At 28.7% G+C, this 15,205-nt stretch overlaps 1 protein-coding gene across 2 annotated transcripts in view; it reads right to left on the reverse strand.

Moving 5' to 3' along the window:
* LOC107441591 (follistatin-related protein 5) overlaps positions 1-10,041 on the reverse strand; it is a 427,657-nt gene extending 417,616 nt beyond the window's left edge. The window contains exon 1 of one of the 2 annotated variants that reach the window (XM_021147212.3): positions 9,815-10,041. The gene's annotated coding sequence lies outside the window, so the exon portion shown is untranslated. The remainder of the gene's footprint in view (positions 1-9,814) is intronic. The other variant, XM_021147214.3, reaches the window with a different exon arrangement.
* Between the last annotated feature and the right edge of the window lie 5,164 nt (positions 10,042-15,205).

The raw sequence follows: 15,205 nt of genomic DNA on the forward strand, positions 1-15,205 counted from the left end.
TTGCCAATCTAAAGGTTCTAGTGTTTTTCGGAAGTCATACGCTCAACTTTTTTTCGTTATACATTTGAAAAAAATATAATTTTTTTTCTTCTTTTCATTTCAGTTATAATACTTGTTTTTTCTTTTTAAAAAAAAAAAGACCTTTTATTAGAACACAAAAAATAATAATTTAGTGACTAAGCAAAATACCAAACAAATGCCAGTTCTAGCGTTTTTCGGAAGTCATACGCTCAACTTTTTTTCGTAATACATTTGACAAAAATATAATTTTTTTTTCTTTTCATGCCAGTTATAATATTTGTCTTGTTTTTTTTTTTTTTAAAAAAAGACTTTTTATTAGAACACAAAAAAATAATAATGTAGTGACTAAGCAAAATACCAAACAAGTGCCAGTCCAAAGGTTCTAGCGTTTTTCGGAAGTCATATGCTCAACTTTTTTTCGTTATACGTTTGACAAAAGTATAATTTTTTTTTCTTTTCATTCCAATTATAATATTTGTTCTGTTTTTTTTTTAAAAAAAGACCTTTTACTAGAACACAAAAAAAATAATAATTTAGTGACTAAGCAAAATGCCAAACAAGTGCCAGTTCAAAGGTTCTAACGTTTTTCGGAAGTCATACACTCTACTTTTTTTCGTTATACGTTTGACAAAAATGAAATTTTTTTTTCTTTCATTCCAGTTATAATACTTGTTTTTCTTTTTAAAAAAAAAGATCTTTTACCAGAACACGAAAAAAATAATTTAGTGACTAAGCAAAATACCAAACAAGTGCCAGTTCAAAGGTTCTAGCGTTTTTCGGAAATCATACGCTCAACTTTTCTTCGTTATATGCTTGAAAAGAATTAAAAAAAAATTTATTTTCATTCCAGTTATAGTACTTGTTTTTTTTTTTTTAAAAAAAAAGACCTTTTACCAGAACACGAAAAAAATAATTTAGTGACTAAGCAAAATACCAAACAAGTGCCAGTCCAAAGGTTCTAGCGTTTTTCGGAAATCATACGCTCAACTTTTTTTCGTTATACGTTTGAAAAAAATATAATTTTTTTTCTTTTCATTCTAGTTATGATACTTGTTCTTTTTTTTAAAAAAAGGGCCTTTTACCAGAACACGAAAAAAATAATTTAGTGACTAAGCAAAATACCAAACAAGTGCCAGTCCAAAAGTCCTAGCGTTTTTCGGAAGTCATAAGCTCAACTTTTTTTCGTTATACATTTGACAAAAATATAATTTTTTTTTCTTTTCATTCCAGTTATAATACTTGTTTTTTTTTCGTTTAAAAAAAAAAAGACCTTTTACTAGAACAGAAAAAAAATTTATTTAGTAACTAAGCAAAATACCAAACAAGTGCCAGTCCAAAGGTTCTAGCGTTTTTCGGAAGTCATACGCTCAACTTTTTTTCGTTATACGTTTGACAAAAATATAAATATTTTGTCATTTTCCTCACATTTGTAAAACGTATTTCTTAAACATTTTTTTATTAATAATGTACAAAAAATAATCCAATTAATGTGCAAGATACCAAAAGATTGCCAATACTAAGGTCCGAAAAAAAAAGTCTAACCATTCCAGTAGTAAAAAAAAAAAAAAAGAAATAGTCATCTCATTTTCCATACCTTTAGATGTAGGAATTAAAGGAGTTCAAAGAAAACACCTTTCTGGTGTAGTTGTCGAGTATTTTCTTATTGCCGTAAAAGAGAACGACGCTTTTGATCAAGTTGAAACTGTTATATGGCAAATCGAATTGCGTGTTTCCTTCTGTTCTCGTTTTACCAGCCTCTCTGCAAATCGATTGGACACTTAGGTGAAAAGAATTTTGTATGTTTTATTTATTTCCTGGCGCTAAGTAAGATTTTCTATTCCTTTCCCTTCTTTTTTTTCCATCTGTACTGATTAGTATTACCTTCTTTTCGTGATCACAAAGATTTCTCTTCAGTGTACGTGAATAAATTTTCATTTCTCTTCATTTATTTTTTTACTTGTCATAATAAATTCTTTTTCGAAACTGTAAGTTTTCGAAATTCTTAATTAAACATTGAGTGAAGTGGACTTTTTAAGTTATTTTTATATTTTACATTTCCTAAGAATTACGAAATTAATAGGGAATGTAGAGTTCAATGGTACAAGAGCCGAATACGGTTAATCTGTACCAAACATAAGGCGAAAAAAGTTATAATTTAATATAACAAAATAAAATAGAGCTATAAACCGTGGTGACTCAGAAAGAAAACAAAAACGTATCAAATGAAGCAGGAAATAGAGCGCTCACCTCCCAATAGGGCGACCCGGATTCTAATCACAGCGATGGATGGTCGGTACGAATTCCGCATCTGGTCTGCACCGATCACAGTGCTGACGTAAAATATCCTTAGTGATAGACAGAACATGGGTTAGAGTTTTCTTGCCGTCAGGCTAACCATGGGAGGTTTTTCGTTGTTTTTCCCTCCAGGTATCGTAAAAGCGGGTTAGTTCCATCAAAAGGTCCTCCACGGGGACAAACCTATCCCGATACTTCATCCAAGAATTTTCTTTTCTTCTGGACATGGTTCAAAATTACAAAACTACAGAGTTGAACATAATTAGCGAACTCAAAATTGGGTCAGCTGTTCAACGACGGTTACAAAAATAAAAATATAAATACAAAATTTTGTTAAGACACCTCACATTTATCTCGAATCCCTCTTTTAACCTAGATTAGATGCAAAGAAAAAATACAATTTCCTTATCTTATCATTTTCAATTCGCTTTTGTGTTTGTATCAACGGAGTCTTGCAATCATAATTTGGAGCCCTTAAATATTGGATTTCCAAAGTTACAGTTAACAATGAATGCTTCAAGCGTTTCCTGACCGACACAAACAGAATTTATCGTAGATGTATCGCTTGTTCGAATTTGTAGTTATTCAGAATTTCATACACTTTAAGACTAGCACACAAATTTTAACAATAGCTCTGTGCTAGTACTTGCCTACACAAATGAAAGTTCTCGTGGCATAATCACTAACGAGAATTTAACGCGAATCATACCTTTGATTACGATCAGACTACGCAGAATGTTTGAATTTTAATTATAAGTCTTTGCCGGTATGAAAATACCGGAATGGTTTGAATAATTTTTTTCTGATCAATACAAATAGAATTCATAGGATACAAATGGGATACAAATGGAATGGCTACATTATCCATAAAGGGATTATCATAAATAAAAATTTCGACCAATTTCCGGCTTAAATATTAGACACAAAATTTAAAAAAAGTATAATAATTAATATAATAAATAATTTATTTTAATTAATATTTAATTAATAATTTATTTTAATTAATATTTAATTAATAATTTATTTCAATTAATGTTTAATTAATAATTTAATTAAAATCTAATTAATAATTTTAATAATAATCAACAAATTAAGTAAAATTTTTTCTTACTGTCAAATAATTCTTGTCAATAAAACTCTAAATATTAAATGAAAAGATTTTTTATCAGTAATTATTTGTCAGATCAAAAAAAACTACAAATATAATTTGAACAAAAATACCAGAGAAAAAACAAGGTTAGTAAACCTACAGGTATAAAGTGTAAATGCGTGTGTGTGTGTTTTTTTTAATTGACTAATAACTCTTGTCAATAAAATTATAATTATAATGTGAATATACTTTTGTTTACCTGTGATGCAATTGAGTCAAGAAAACTGCAATTATCAAGTCTAAAAGAACAGTTATAAAGTGAAAAGATTTTTTTAACGATTAAACAAATTTGTCAAGGTCATTAAAACTACAAGTATAAAGTGTAAAAAAAAATTTTTTTTTACTGACGAATAACTTTTGTCAATAAAACTATAATTATAAGTTGAAATACTTTCTTAAAGGTAAACCAATAACTTATCAAGTCAGGAAAACTACTATAAAGAGTAAAGATTTCTTTTTGCCAAAAAATAACATTAGATAAAATCAATACAACTACAAGTTATTAAGATTGTCTTAACCAACATAAAATTCTTAAAGGTCAATACATTTACAAGTGTAAAGAATTTTTTCCGACTCTTTTAAGTTCTTTTTATCACATTTCTCATAGAAAGGAGAATTTTATTAAACTCTAACATTATGAGACAGCATCGTCCCTAATGTCAAAAGTTCAGCTCGGAACTTTTCCATTCATATTTGCTATGTAAGCAAAATGCAGAATATGATTAAAATTCTTTTTTCCAATGCAAATAGAAAAGAATAAGTGAATACATATACATATAAAAAACTCCCCGAATTGACAACTTTGACCTTTTTGATGTTTTTTTTTCCTCGAAATATTGAAATTCAACTCTCAATTAATTATATTTCTGCAATGAAAACGTAATTCTTGATAAGTAAGTAAAACATTTCTAAAACTAATATCTTCATCTTGCAAAAAATGCTAAATTTTACTAATTACTTATAAAAAAAAAATGATGAAATTGAAAAGAAGGAATTTATGCTTTTAATACTTTCAAGAAAAATGGTCACGTTTAAAGAAATCGTTCAGGAATATTTTTTTAATTATCTTCATCTGGGGTTGCGAGATATATTTGAAAAAGGAGATAAGAGATTTCTATTACAAATAATCTTTTCAAAGGTTATCACGCATTAAAAGTTATTCTTTTAAACTATCAGCAACTAATGGCCATTAAATACTTTTTCATTATTTAAATATTCAATTAAGTAGATTTAACAATTTATTATAACTTTTTTCTTCTATCTTTAGTTTTTCTTCTCAAAACGCTCTGTGGTAAAATAAAATAAAAATTAGATTAATGTTCATAACAACTTAATTTTCAATTTCATTTTAAATATTAGAAACGTATCTATCATAACAAAAACGATTATAATAACCAGAATTTACTTAGTTTGTGTTTACAGTGCACAAAGAAAAACAAATCACCCTGAATAACTTTTGATCTAATGATCGGATTTTCACACACTAGGACTCAATTTTAATGGTTTAACAGGGTGATCTCAAATAATACTAATTAATTAGTGCAGAACCTAGGTATTTAGTATCCTCATCTCATATTAGTTTGTGTACGTATTTTGAGTACATGTGCGTACTTTTTAGTACGTTTACTCTCGGAGCGCTTGGACCAGGGAAAGTGCTTTCTATATCCGCCGGCTCTGAAAAGTTTGAAGAAGCAATTAAAGAAGAATGATCGAATATAGAAAATAACGGCTTGTTGCGGTTTTGCGTCGGGAGCAAAAGGATTTTTTTCACCCCAAGTTTTAAAATTGAATCCGAAGTTCGTAGTATAATAGATGACGCAGCAAGCTGAAAAAACTACAAAAAATAATGCTTTTAGCAAAACCACCATCTGCAGAAACAATGAGGGGAAACGAGGATAAAATTAATAGATACCTACTCAAATATTTCCTGGTGAAAACTTTATAACTAACTTTAAAATTTGATCAAAACAAATTAGGAAAAAAACCTGGTTTCCAAACCAAAAAGCAGCAAAACATGCATTTCTATCTCCCTCTTGAGTTTTCTAATTGTTGCACATTTTTAGTACATCCAGTATATTCGGTTTAGTAAACTACTGCTCATAGCAAGTGTCCATGTCAAAAAAAAATTAATTTATCATTCGACAAAATCTGCAAGAAATTTTTTATCTTGTGAAATCTTAGCAGATTTTTTTAGTAAAAACTTCGGAAGTCTTACAAATAAAAAACCTAATTCAAAAAGTTATAAATTTTTTCAGATGCGTACTATTGAAACGTGGTTTTACTTTTGCCTTTAAGTATATGTTTCACTTTATTAGCACCCCATTCGTGTAATGTTTAAACAATTATCGTAAAAATTTTACAAAGGTCTTTTTAAAACGTAACCTTTAAGCGCTCTTTTAAACCTTTAATTTTTTAAAATTATGTTTTGCTTAACGGTAACACACACGTTTTTCCTCGCTAAGTCTCTCTAAAAAAAAAAAAAAAAAAAATGCATGTAAGTTAAACAACTTGACTTTGACAGAACAAATTTGTACAGAAGATCAGAGAATTTTAACAAAGTATATACTGTGAAGGAGAAAAAGTGAACACTTCGAATAACTTTTGATGTAATGATCGGATTTTCACGCACTAAGATTCAATCTCAATGGTTACGGTCCCTAACATTCAATATACTGATTAATTAGTAGAGACGACATTTTAAGTAACCCAATCCAGCACAAACACGTACTTTCTCTGAATACGACTTTATTTTAACAGATTTGGATTTCTTATCCTTATGGCAATCTGAGAAACATGGTCCCAATTGTTCGGATAGGAGAGCGTTTGAAAGTTTAGGTCCCTTAATTTTGTTGTTGTTTCTAATGCGACTTGCCACACGGGCAAGCCTCCTTGGTGAAAACCGAGCAAATTTAAGGCAGACTGTGCGCTTTTCGTTTTTCAGTGGCGCCATCTATGTCCAAGAATTCAACTTCTGCCACACCATACGTGCACCCGTTTATAGGGCGACCCCATTCATACATCCATTCGTTCATCCACAGATCGTAATTTTAATTTTACTGTAATTTTACTTTATGCGTATTTCGCCATATCCCGATAACTACTTTTTAAGGTACTATTGAAAAATACGATACTGTTAAAAAGTAAAGTAAAACAATCGCAAGCTCATCCATACGAAGTCCGTGCATCAAGGAACGCGATTGGTTTTCTTTATTGTACTAAAGTGGCACAATACTTATCTACATAACATATCGCATGCGTAGAATGAAAAGACGTGCGTAGTATGAAAATTAATACTTACGTGAACATGCCAAATAAAACAAAACACCGAATTCGGTATCATTTTGTTTAAGTGTCCCATTGATGGCAACCTGCATACATCTTCCATGTATGTTTAAAAAAACACTCCTTAGAAAAATATTTTACGATACTAGTACAGCTCTATATTTAGTGATCGAACATTTACAGTGGTTGTTTTTGCAATAAGTCGCTACTTTTTTCACTGACTTTTGTCATTTTCAAAACTTTACTACTGAATTGATTTTTGAAAATTTAATACAGACTACAAAAAATAATTATGCAAATAAATAAACTGATTGGGCTAAACAAGTACAAAACTATACTAAAACTAAGCACATACATATTCTAGGAAGAATACATACACAAAAGAATACATAATACACAATTCTAGAGAATCATAAGTACTAATTATTTAAAACAAATAATAAATCATAACACTCTAAAAATATAAAGGTATGCATATGCAGAAATTTAAAGACTATGCTGAATTAATTATATGACACAAATAGAACAACAAAAATCTAGTAAAAGTAAACACATATATAGTATAGAATATTAAGTAAGTAAAAATAATAACTATTCGAAATAAGTATTAAACTATATACCAGAAATACATATAATTGTACATAATTTTGAGCAATTAAATCATCAGTAAATGGAATTTTATAAATAATGTTAGTAAAATCATCCTCTCAATTGATCTCATATTCATCTAAATTAATTGAACGAATATTGTACTTTACACACTGTAAAAAATTTCGGGTAAAATTAAGGTAAAAAAAACTGGCACTCTGAGTGCTATTACTTTTTACTGTAAAATATTACGCAAAAAAATTTGAGATATCTTAATTTTTACAGTAATTTTTGCTGTAAAGTTACTAAATCATTTAAATAAAAAAATATTACTGTAAAAATTAAGGAATAAAATTCTGCGTCAAAATGGATTTTACGGTTGCTGCACTCAGGGTGCCAGTACTTTTTACCGTAATTTATTCCAGGAATTTTTTACAGTGTAGCGCGAAACTACGTACATTTTTTAAGAACTTAAAAAATTTATTCTAACAACTATTTAAATTATTATTAATATATTACGAATATTTTATCATTTATCACCGCTTTTAAGTCCTTTCTTTAATTTTTGTTTTTAATTTCCTACTTTTAACAATCGTAAATAAGGAATTTTTTGTTGATTATGAATACATTAAAAATTTGTTTGAAATCTATATTGAAATCAAACGTACTATTTATTAACTTCATTCAACAAAATTAATAACGTAAAGGTGAAGAAACGTTTATTAATAACGCTTAAGACAAAATCTTATAAGTTCTATTTCTATACATTTAAGTTTTCTACATCTACTTTGTAAAAAATAAAAGGATAAAAACTTAAAAACGAAACAAGTTAGTTTTTATACAAAAATAAGAATGATAGCAAAGTGTGATACAAAACTATTAAAGTCTCATTAATCTTATTTGTGAAGCACGTGAAGCAGAATCAAAGAACAAAAAATTATAAACATATTTAAATATGTACATAACAAACGTCCTTTTCGATAGGAAAATAATATAAATATATATGTACAAAACAAGTTCAAAAATGCCTCAAAATTACAAGTTAATGTATGTTTACAATCTTACAGCTAGATATAATCACATTTCAGTTATTTTAAGTACAATAAAGGAGAATAAACATTTACAGTTTAAATGCAATTGAAAGGAGTAGGAAAAAAACGAATCCTATTTCATTGTTTATATCATTTATTACTATAAAAAGCAATGAGTTGCAATGAGCAAAGCAATAAAGCCTTTACAATGAAACATACATATGTTGATTAACAAATTTATATAAAGCTCTCCCATATTAGTGCGATCAAAAATTAATTTAAATATACGTATATTTCCTACATTTTGAGTATATTTACACTGTTACGCCACGTCATGTGCAAAACTTTTCTTTCCAGCACTACTCCGAATATGGCAGAAAAGAAACATTTACAAATCAAAGTGAACGGAAAGAAAGAAGCTTCATAAAATTTTATATGAAAAGCCATTAACTTTACTTTTTATCATAACAAATATAGCACGCAAAAAACTTCCATAAAAATTAACTTGAAAATTAGTACACCACATTTTTTTAAAATTTGTTGTTAAAAAAGTGTTTATAACTAGTTTTTTTCCAGCAACAATTCGAATAGAACGGAAAAGGAAACATTTTAAATACAAATGCAATGAAAGAGGAACAAAAGAGGAGAAACCTTATTTCACTGTTTCTGTGATCGATAATGAACTTTAAGAAAACATTGCTTTTTGAAGATATAAAATAACAAAACATATAAGAATAAGAATGAAAAAAATATTTGTTTATTTATTGAAACGTCGTAACAAGTTTCGGATCAATTTCAGTAAATTAATTTAAATTCATTTTAGTTCTTAAAAACCAAAAAAAAAATCGTTTACATGGATAAGAAAAAGTAATCGTTTGAGTTGAAAAACAAATCGTTTGAATTATTAACAAAACTTTTTGCAATGATTTCTTCTTTTTGAAACTGAAAACGGAAGGCAATATTTTTTTTCTAAAACTGATAAACATGATTATTTCCTGCAACCTAAGGCAAGCATTAAAATTTAATTAATAACTTACCATTTTTTTATACAAAAACAAACAATTATAATGAAAACAAACAACATTCGAATGAAATTCTCTTTGAAAAATATCTGAAAATAATACCTTTGTGAAAAATTAAATTCTCAAGTCGTAAAAAAAAGTAAAATTGAAAATTTACATATCTTTTATCTTATGATAACAAAGAATTTTAAACGTTGAGAAACGACTTAAATATTTATTCTATATTCTTACCATTTTAATAGAAAATGTTTCTTTAATCAAACTTAATTTTTATGCCTTTTTTAAGCATTTTTTAAATATAACTGCACTGAAAGATGAGTTTAAAACGAAGACCACTATGCCTGAAGGAAAAATTATCGACTAATTTTCAGTCTCATCAAATAACCTCCAAGATATAACAAATAAGAATGTAAAAAAAATCTTACCGTTATCAAAATTATATAATCCACGCTCTACTAAATTCCTAATGAGCACACTAAAGATTGAGACGCCGTCAAACCCTGAGGGCTTGTTTGTTTTATACACCCCCGTTTAAATATCACCCCAACAGTCTTTGTAGTAACGAACGTGCGTCAAGCGACAACGAACACCACTTCGTTTATAAAAGCCGGGATCATCGCGTTCGATCTCCAGCAGGGGGCAGCACAAGTACGATTCTTTGACTTGGAGCCTCAGGGGAAAAAGCTGCTGATCCCCCATCTCGCGTTTGCGCAGAGATCAAAACCGCCTGTTAGGTGGTACTTTAATGACGAAGTGATGGAATAGGTAAGATATGACGTCACTCGCAGACGAGAGGATAATTTAAATGAAACCAACGAGTACGGTTCGAGTTAATTAGAATCAGAGTTTTAACAAATGAGGGAAGACAAATCAGACAATGCTTGTCGATTATTACACGGAATGGGTGTTTTCTGTAACATTTTAGAGTTCGTTGGTTTCTTGGCGAATATGCTCATCAAATAATTTTATGACAGCTCAGTCAGTCTTTTTGTTTAAGCAAACTTTTCAGAATGCAACAATGCACAATAATGAATTGTTTGAAACAATGCCACTCCCAAAATGTGTATCATTAATTATTATTCTTTTTTATTATAATTATAATTGTATCAGTTTGATAAACTTGAATTTCATAAAAAAGCAATCTATTTATTCTGAAAATCAGTTTCCAGACCTCCCTTTCCAAATTATAAGCTATAGATAATTTTTATGCTAAACAGTATATTTTTATTGTATTATTTAATTCAAGAATAAATCCTATAAACTGAAAATTAGAATGCTATTTCAAAACTGCTTGATTTATTGCATACATTTCAGAAAGCATTCTATTTTTCTATTCAATTTTTCGAATATAATTATATTTTTTTAACAACAAGAACATCAAGAGGCATTTTTTAACAAAATTAGCAAGAATGGTGTCCGCACATTTAAATTATTTAACCTTTAATGATCATACTAAGTTTATGTATTATTTTATCCTAATTGAAATCAGTTTAAAAAATAATAATAATAGTAATTCTCTTTTAAGACTGAAAAAGCTAAAACACCTGAATATTTGTAAAATATTATTTAGATTTAAACAATGTAAAAAATGTAAGCTTATCTCAACACCAAAAATTGTGAGAACTACTTTACACAAAAGTAATGTAGTAAAACACCAATAATATTCCTTTACATTATTTGGTGTTAGGTAGCCGCCACCATTTTTGTTATTTATTGATACGCATATGAGTCAATGAAGTTATTGAAGTAAGATTCATTAATTTAGGCTGCATATTTGCAAAAGTTTTCTAAATAAAATTGCTTTATTAATCAAACATACCGACAGCGCAAAGAGAAAAACAATGTGAATTGAAACTGAAACAAAACCGAAAAGGATAGAAATTAAACATTAAAAATTATTAATACAAGTGACGAATCCATACTAATCTTCTTAAGAGAACGTGATTATCTTTATTATGTAACTAAAACATAAATACCTCTTATAATAGCTTACTTCTGTTTCTGTGGAATGCGAGAAAAAATTTCATCTTCTCGTGCTCAATTTGCAAACAATGTGGCGTTGTAGTCTGAAGGTTTCCAAACATGCGCTAAAATTATCAAAAACAATTTATGAATGGAGTCTGATGATCTGAGCTAGATGTAAGCTATTCTATAATTGTCATTTAGGTTTAACTTCACCCTTTAAAGTGGGTATAAACACTGTATTCGATATTAACTTGAAATAAAGTAATCATTTTCCCAGTTTTCGGAGCTTTCCATCACCAAATTCAGATACGTATTACACAACAATATTCACAGTGTATATCTTCTCAAAGTATATCGATTTAACTAAACATTATTCTTCAGTGTATGTCAAGTCAGTTTGCTTCTTTGCTGCTGGGGCTTATAACTGATATACGATGGAAACAGTAAAAAATCTATGACAGCAGAAAGCTGTAAATAAATTTTTAAGTAAGAAATTGAAACTAAGCTTAACTTAGTTCAGATGCCGCTAAAAGTAGTAGTTGATGAGAAAGTAGTAGTACTTTATCACGCAGGGTAAATTAGGATAAATTTCAGTGTAGTAAGTACCGGGCAAGTATATGCCCGGACCCTTAATAATAATAATAAAATGTACAAAAAAGTAGTAAGTGAACGCTTGATCCGTTAGTAAATGGACCACGCGTCGTCGGGTTAACCATGAGACTAGCTTTTCCAGTACACATTACTCAAATGTGAGTCAACTCCTTCAAAAAGTTCTCCGTTAAGGTCAGTTTATCTTAATGCTTGAACCAGGAGTTTCCTTCTCTTCTGGGTTGAGATCAAAACTACAGGACTAAGGAGTTAAGCATTGATAGCCGAAACCAGAAAATGAGCCTGCTCTTCAACGCCGGTTATAAAATAAAATAACATGGCTTAGAGAACATGGTTAACATGGTTTCATCTATCGTGATACACAGAGACGCAATGGAAGAACCCATGTATCTCTCATTCACAGAATCGCCAGTTTAAACTTGGCAGTCAATTTAGTTTTTCGGTAAAAACGTTTTTGCGTAGTTTTTTATCTTTGTTGTATCTTTTTTTCTCGGGTTTTTCATGCTTCTTTTTAAATGTTTTTAAATGTATGTTTATGCATTACATATATTTTCTTGTTGTGTTTCATCTTTTTCTTATAATAGTGATTATTTTTATGAATGATAATGAGAAATATCTATACATTTCGTGATGAATATATAATGCATAGTAATGCATAGTAATTCATGACTTTCAAAATTTTTTTGCTGGAACATTTGTAACCATTACCTGTTTAAAATCAATACACAAACACATTTGAATACACAGTATTTTTTTAACAGAATTTTTTAAAATTATCTTGGAGACCTTCAAGTATTCGAATGGTTTAAAATCGTATCTAATCATTATGTGGCTGAAAGCTGTTCTAATTAAAACTGGTAAAACACATACACAAAAATAATTTTAACAATTCCCTTTTAAGGATTCCCTAACAATTTTTTTCCCTTTTAACAAGTCTCTGAGAAAAAAGTATAGTCAAAATTATCAGACTATGTTAAAACTTCTAGTGTTTCTGACTCTAGGGAAGCACCAAAAAGTTCGGTATTTTAATGATAAAATGGGTTTTCTGACAAGTCATAAAACTTAGTAAAATTTGGCAATTTTATCATAGTTTTATAATATGGGATAAAATTTGGTAATTTTATCATGATACCTTAGAACAAGTATGAAAACCATTTATACAACAACGTTACAACGAAACGAAAACAATACATACGTTTTGTATTCGTTTTGTATTGTTTTACTAAAAGTGTGGTAATAAGAACTATAATTTCAAGACCAGAATTTCCACTTTGTCGTTATTATATGAATAGATAAATTACCAAATGTATAATATAAATAATGAATATTTTGGTTTTATTAACCTGAATTATGTTGTCATTTTCTTACCAGAAATGTCATTATCATACAGTACGGTAATTTTACAAGAATTTTTTTCTCTGGAGAGCAAAATGGATAAAGCTATCTCAAATGACAGTATTTTTAATTTTTTTTTGTAACATTTGTGATAAAACTCCCTCATTGAGATGCTGCTCTTTAAAGTTCAGCTCCCACTTCATTTTTCTTCTAAAATGCTTCACTAATTCGTTGATCTAAAATATCAAATTGTAAAAACTTATCAGAATTTGGTGCTGAAAAACTCTCAAAATTGTGTGAATGATTCCTTTTTTTAAAATTACACACTTCAAAGGGTGTAGTTAAGTAATAGCACTAATAATAAAGCTTACACCAATTTGCAGTTCAGTACTGAAGAAGGTGGTGGTTTTCGGAGCTCCGAAAGGTTTGAGAATAACTAGTGTATATTTAAAAAATTTTTAACTAAACTCTTGTGTGAAATGATGGTAGAGTAGAATTCTAAGCGTAACAGAGGGGAAATCACACAGGCATTTATCCTAAAAAATGTATTAAATACATGTGAAAACAAAAAATTGTGCAATAATATGCTACTTTAAGGTGCAATTTTTAAATTAATTGCATAAAATAATAAAAAAGGCTCATAATTTAATTGCCAGGTAATTAAAAGCGTCCGTAACAGAGGGGACAAAAAAATCCCACATTTTTGACATGCACTGTTATTTCCGCCATATTCTATGATTTGGAACATCCTAAACATTATTTGTAATTTTTCTTTAATTATCACATTTCAAGGTAAAGTAAATTATTATAAGACTTTTTAAATTGCTTACACATTTTTATTAACTTCAAAAAATGCAATGTAACAGAGGGGACATTTTGCAAATTTGACAAATAGTTACAGGGAAATATCATGCCATTTAATTAAACATTGCACCTTAAAGTAGCATATTATTGCACATTTTTTTTTGTTTTCGCACATATTTAATACATTTTTTAGTATAAAATACCTGTGTGATTTCCCCTCTGTTACTCTTGGAATTCTACTACTGGTTTCAGTTGGCATGGAATTCAACTAGGGAGTGTTTTAAGCGTATAAAGAATGCTTTTGGACATTTATTGGAAGTTTAATCGCGAATTTTATTGTGCAATTTCAAGATAGTGACAACATAGTGACTAAGATGGCAATTTGTTTGGATGAAGAATACTGGTGAAATATGAGCTCTCCTTGCCAGATTTAATTGACAAACAGGTTATAGCCTATTTAATACCAATTAAGTTTCAATTATCTTTGCTGATTGATTAAAAAAAATATTGATTGCGGTGGTTTATTTCCTTAAGTAATTTCAATCTTCAGGTCAGATTGATGTGGCAAACTACTCATATAAACTGTTATAAAATTCATGTATGTTTTAGTTAGATTTACAGAAATCTGTCAATTGTATAAAATCATTTTATATTATTTAACTTCAGCTAGCTTTGGTTTTGTTGAAAATCATATTAATATTTTTGTCTGTACAGCGGGCATGTTTGATTGACAAATTAATTTTATTTTGTGAAATATTGTATACATGCATCCTAAATTAATGATTCCTGCTCTGGATTGTATTATAAAAGCAACTTTACTGATCCTTATGTGTATCATATCTTCCTGTAATTATAAATTTTACAATTACTAAAAACTATATAACTATATAACTAAAAACTATATAATTACAGTTACTTTACACCAAGTAGTGTAAAAGAACATTTCTAAATGTTTTGCCCACTTAATGAAGCAGCACTTTGGCGTACAGTAGTTGCCACCATTTTTGGCTTACTTAACTTTTTTACAGTGCTCGTGTGCAGAAAAACATAGGTAAATTTACCACTTGAGGTACAATAATTAGATGTTCTACTTAAACAAGTTA

The sequence above is a fragment of the Parasteatoda tepidariorum genome, chromosome 4 (assembly GCF_043381705.1).
Source record: "Parasteatoda tepidariorum isolate YZ-2023 chromosome 4, CAS_Ptep_4.0, whole genome shotgun sequence".
Lineage (NCBI taxonomy): Eukaryota > Metazoa > Arthropoda > Arachnida > Araneae > Theridiidae > Parasteatoda > Parasteatoda tepidariorum.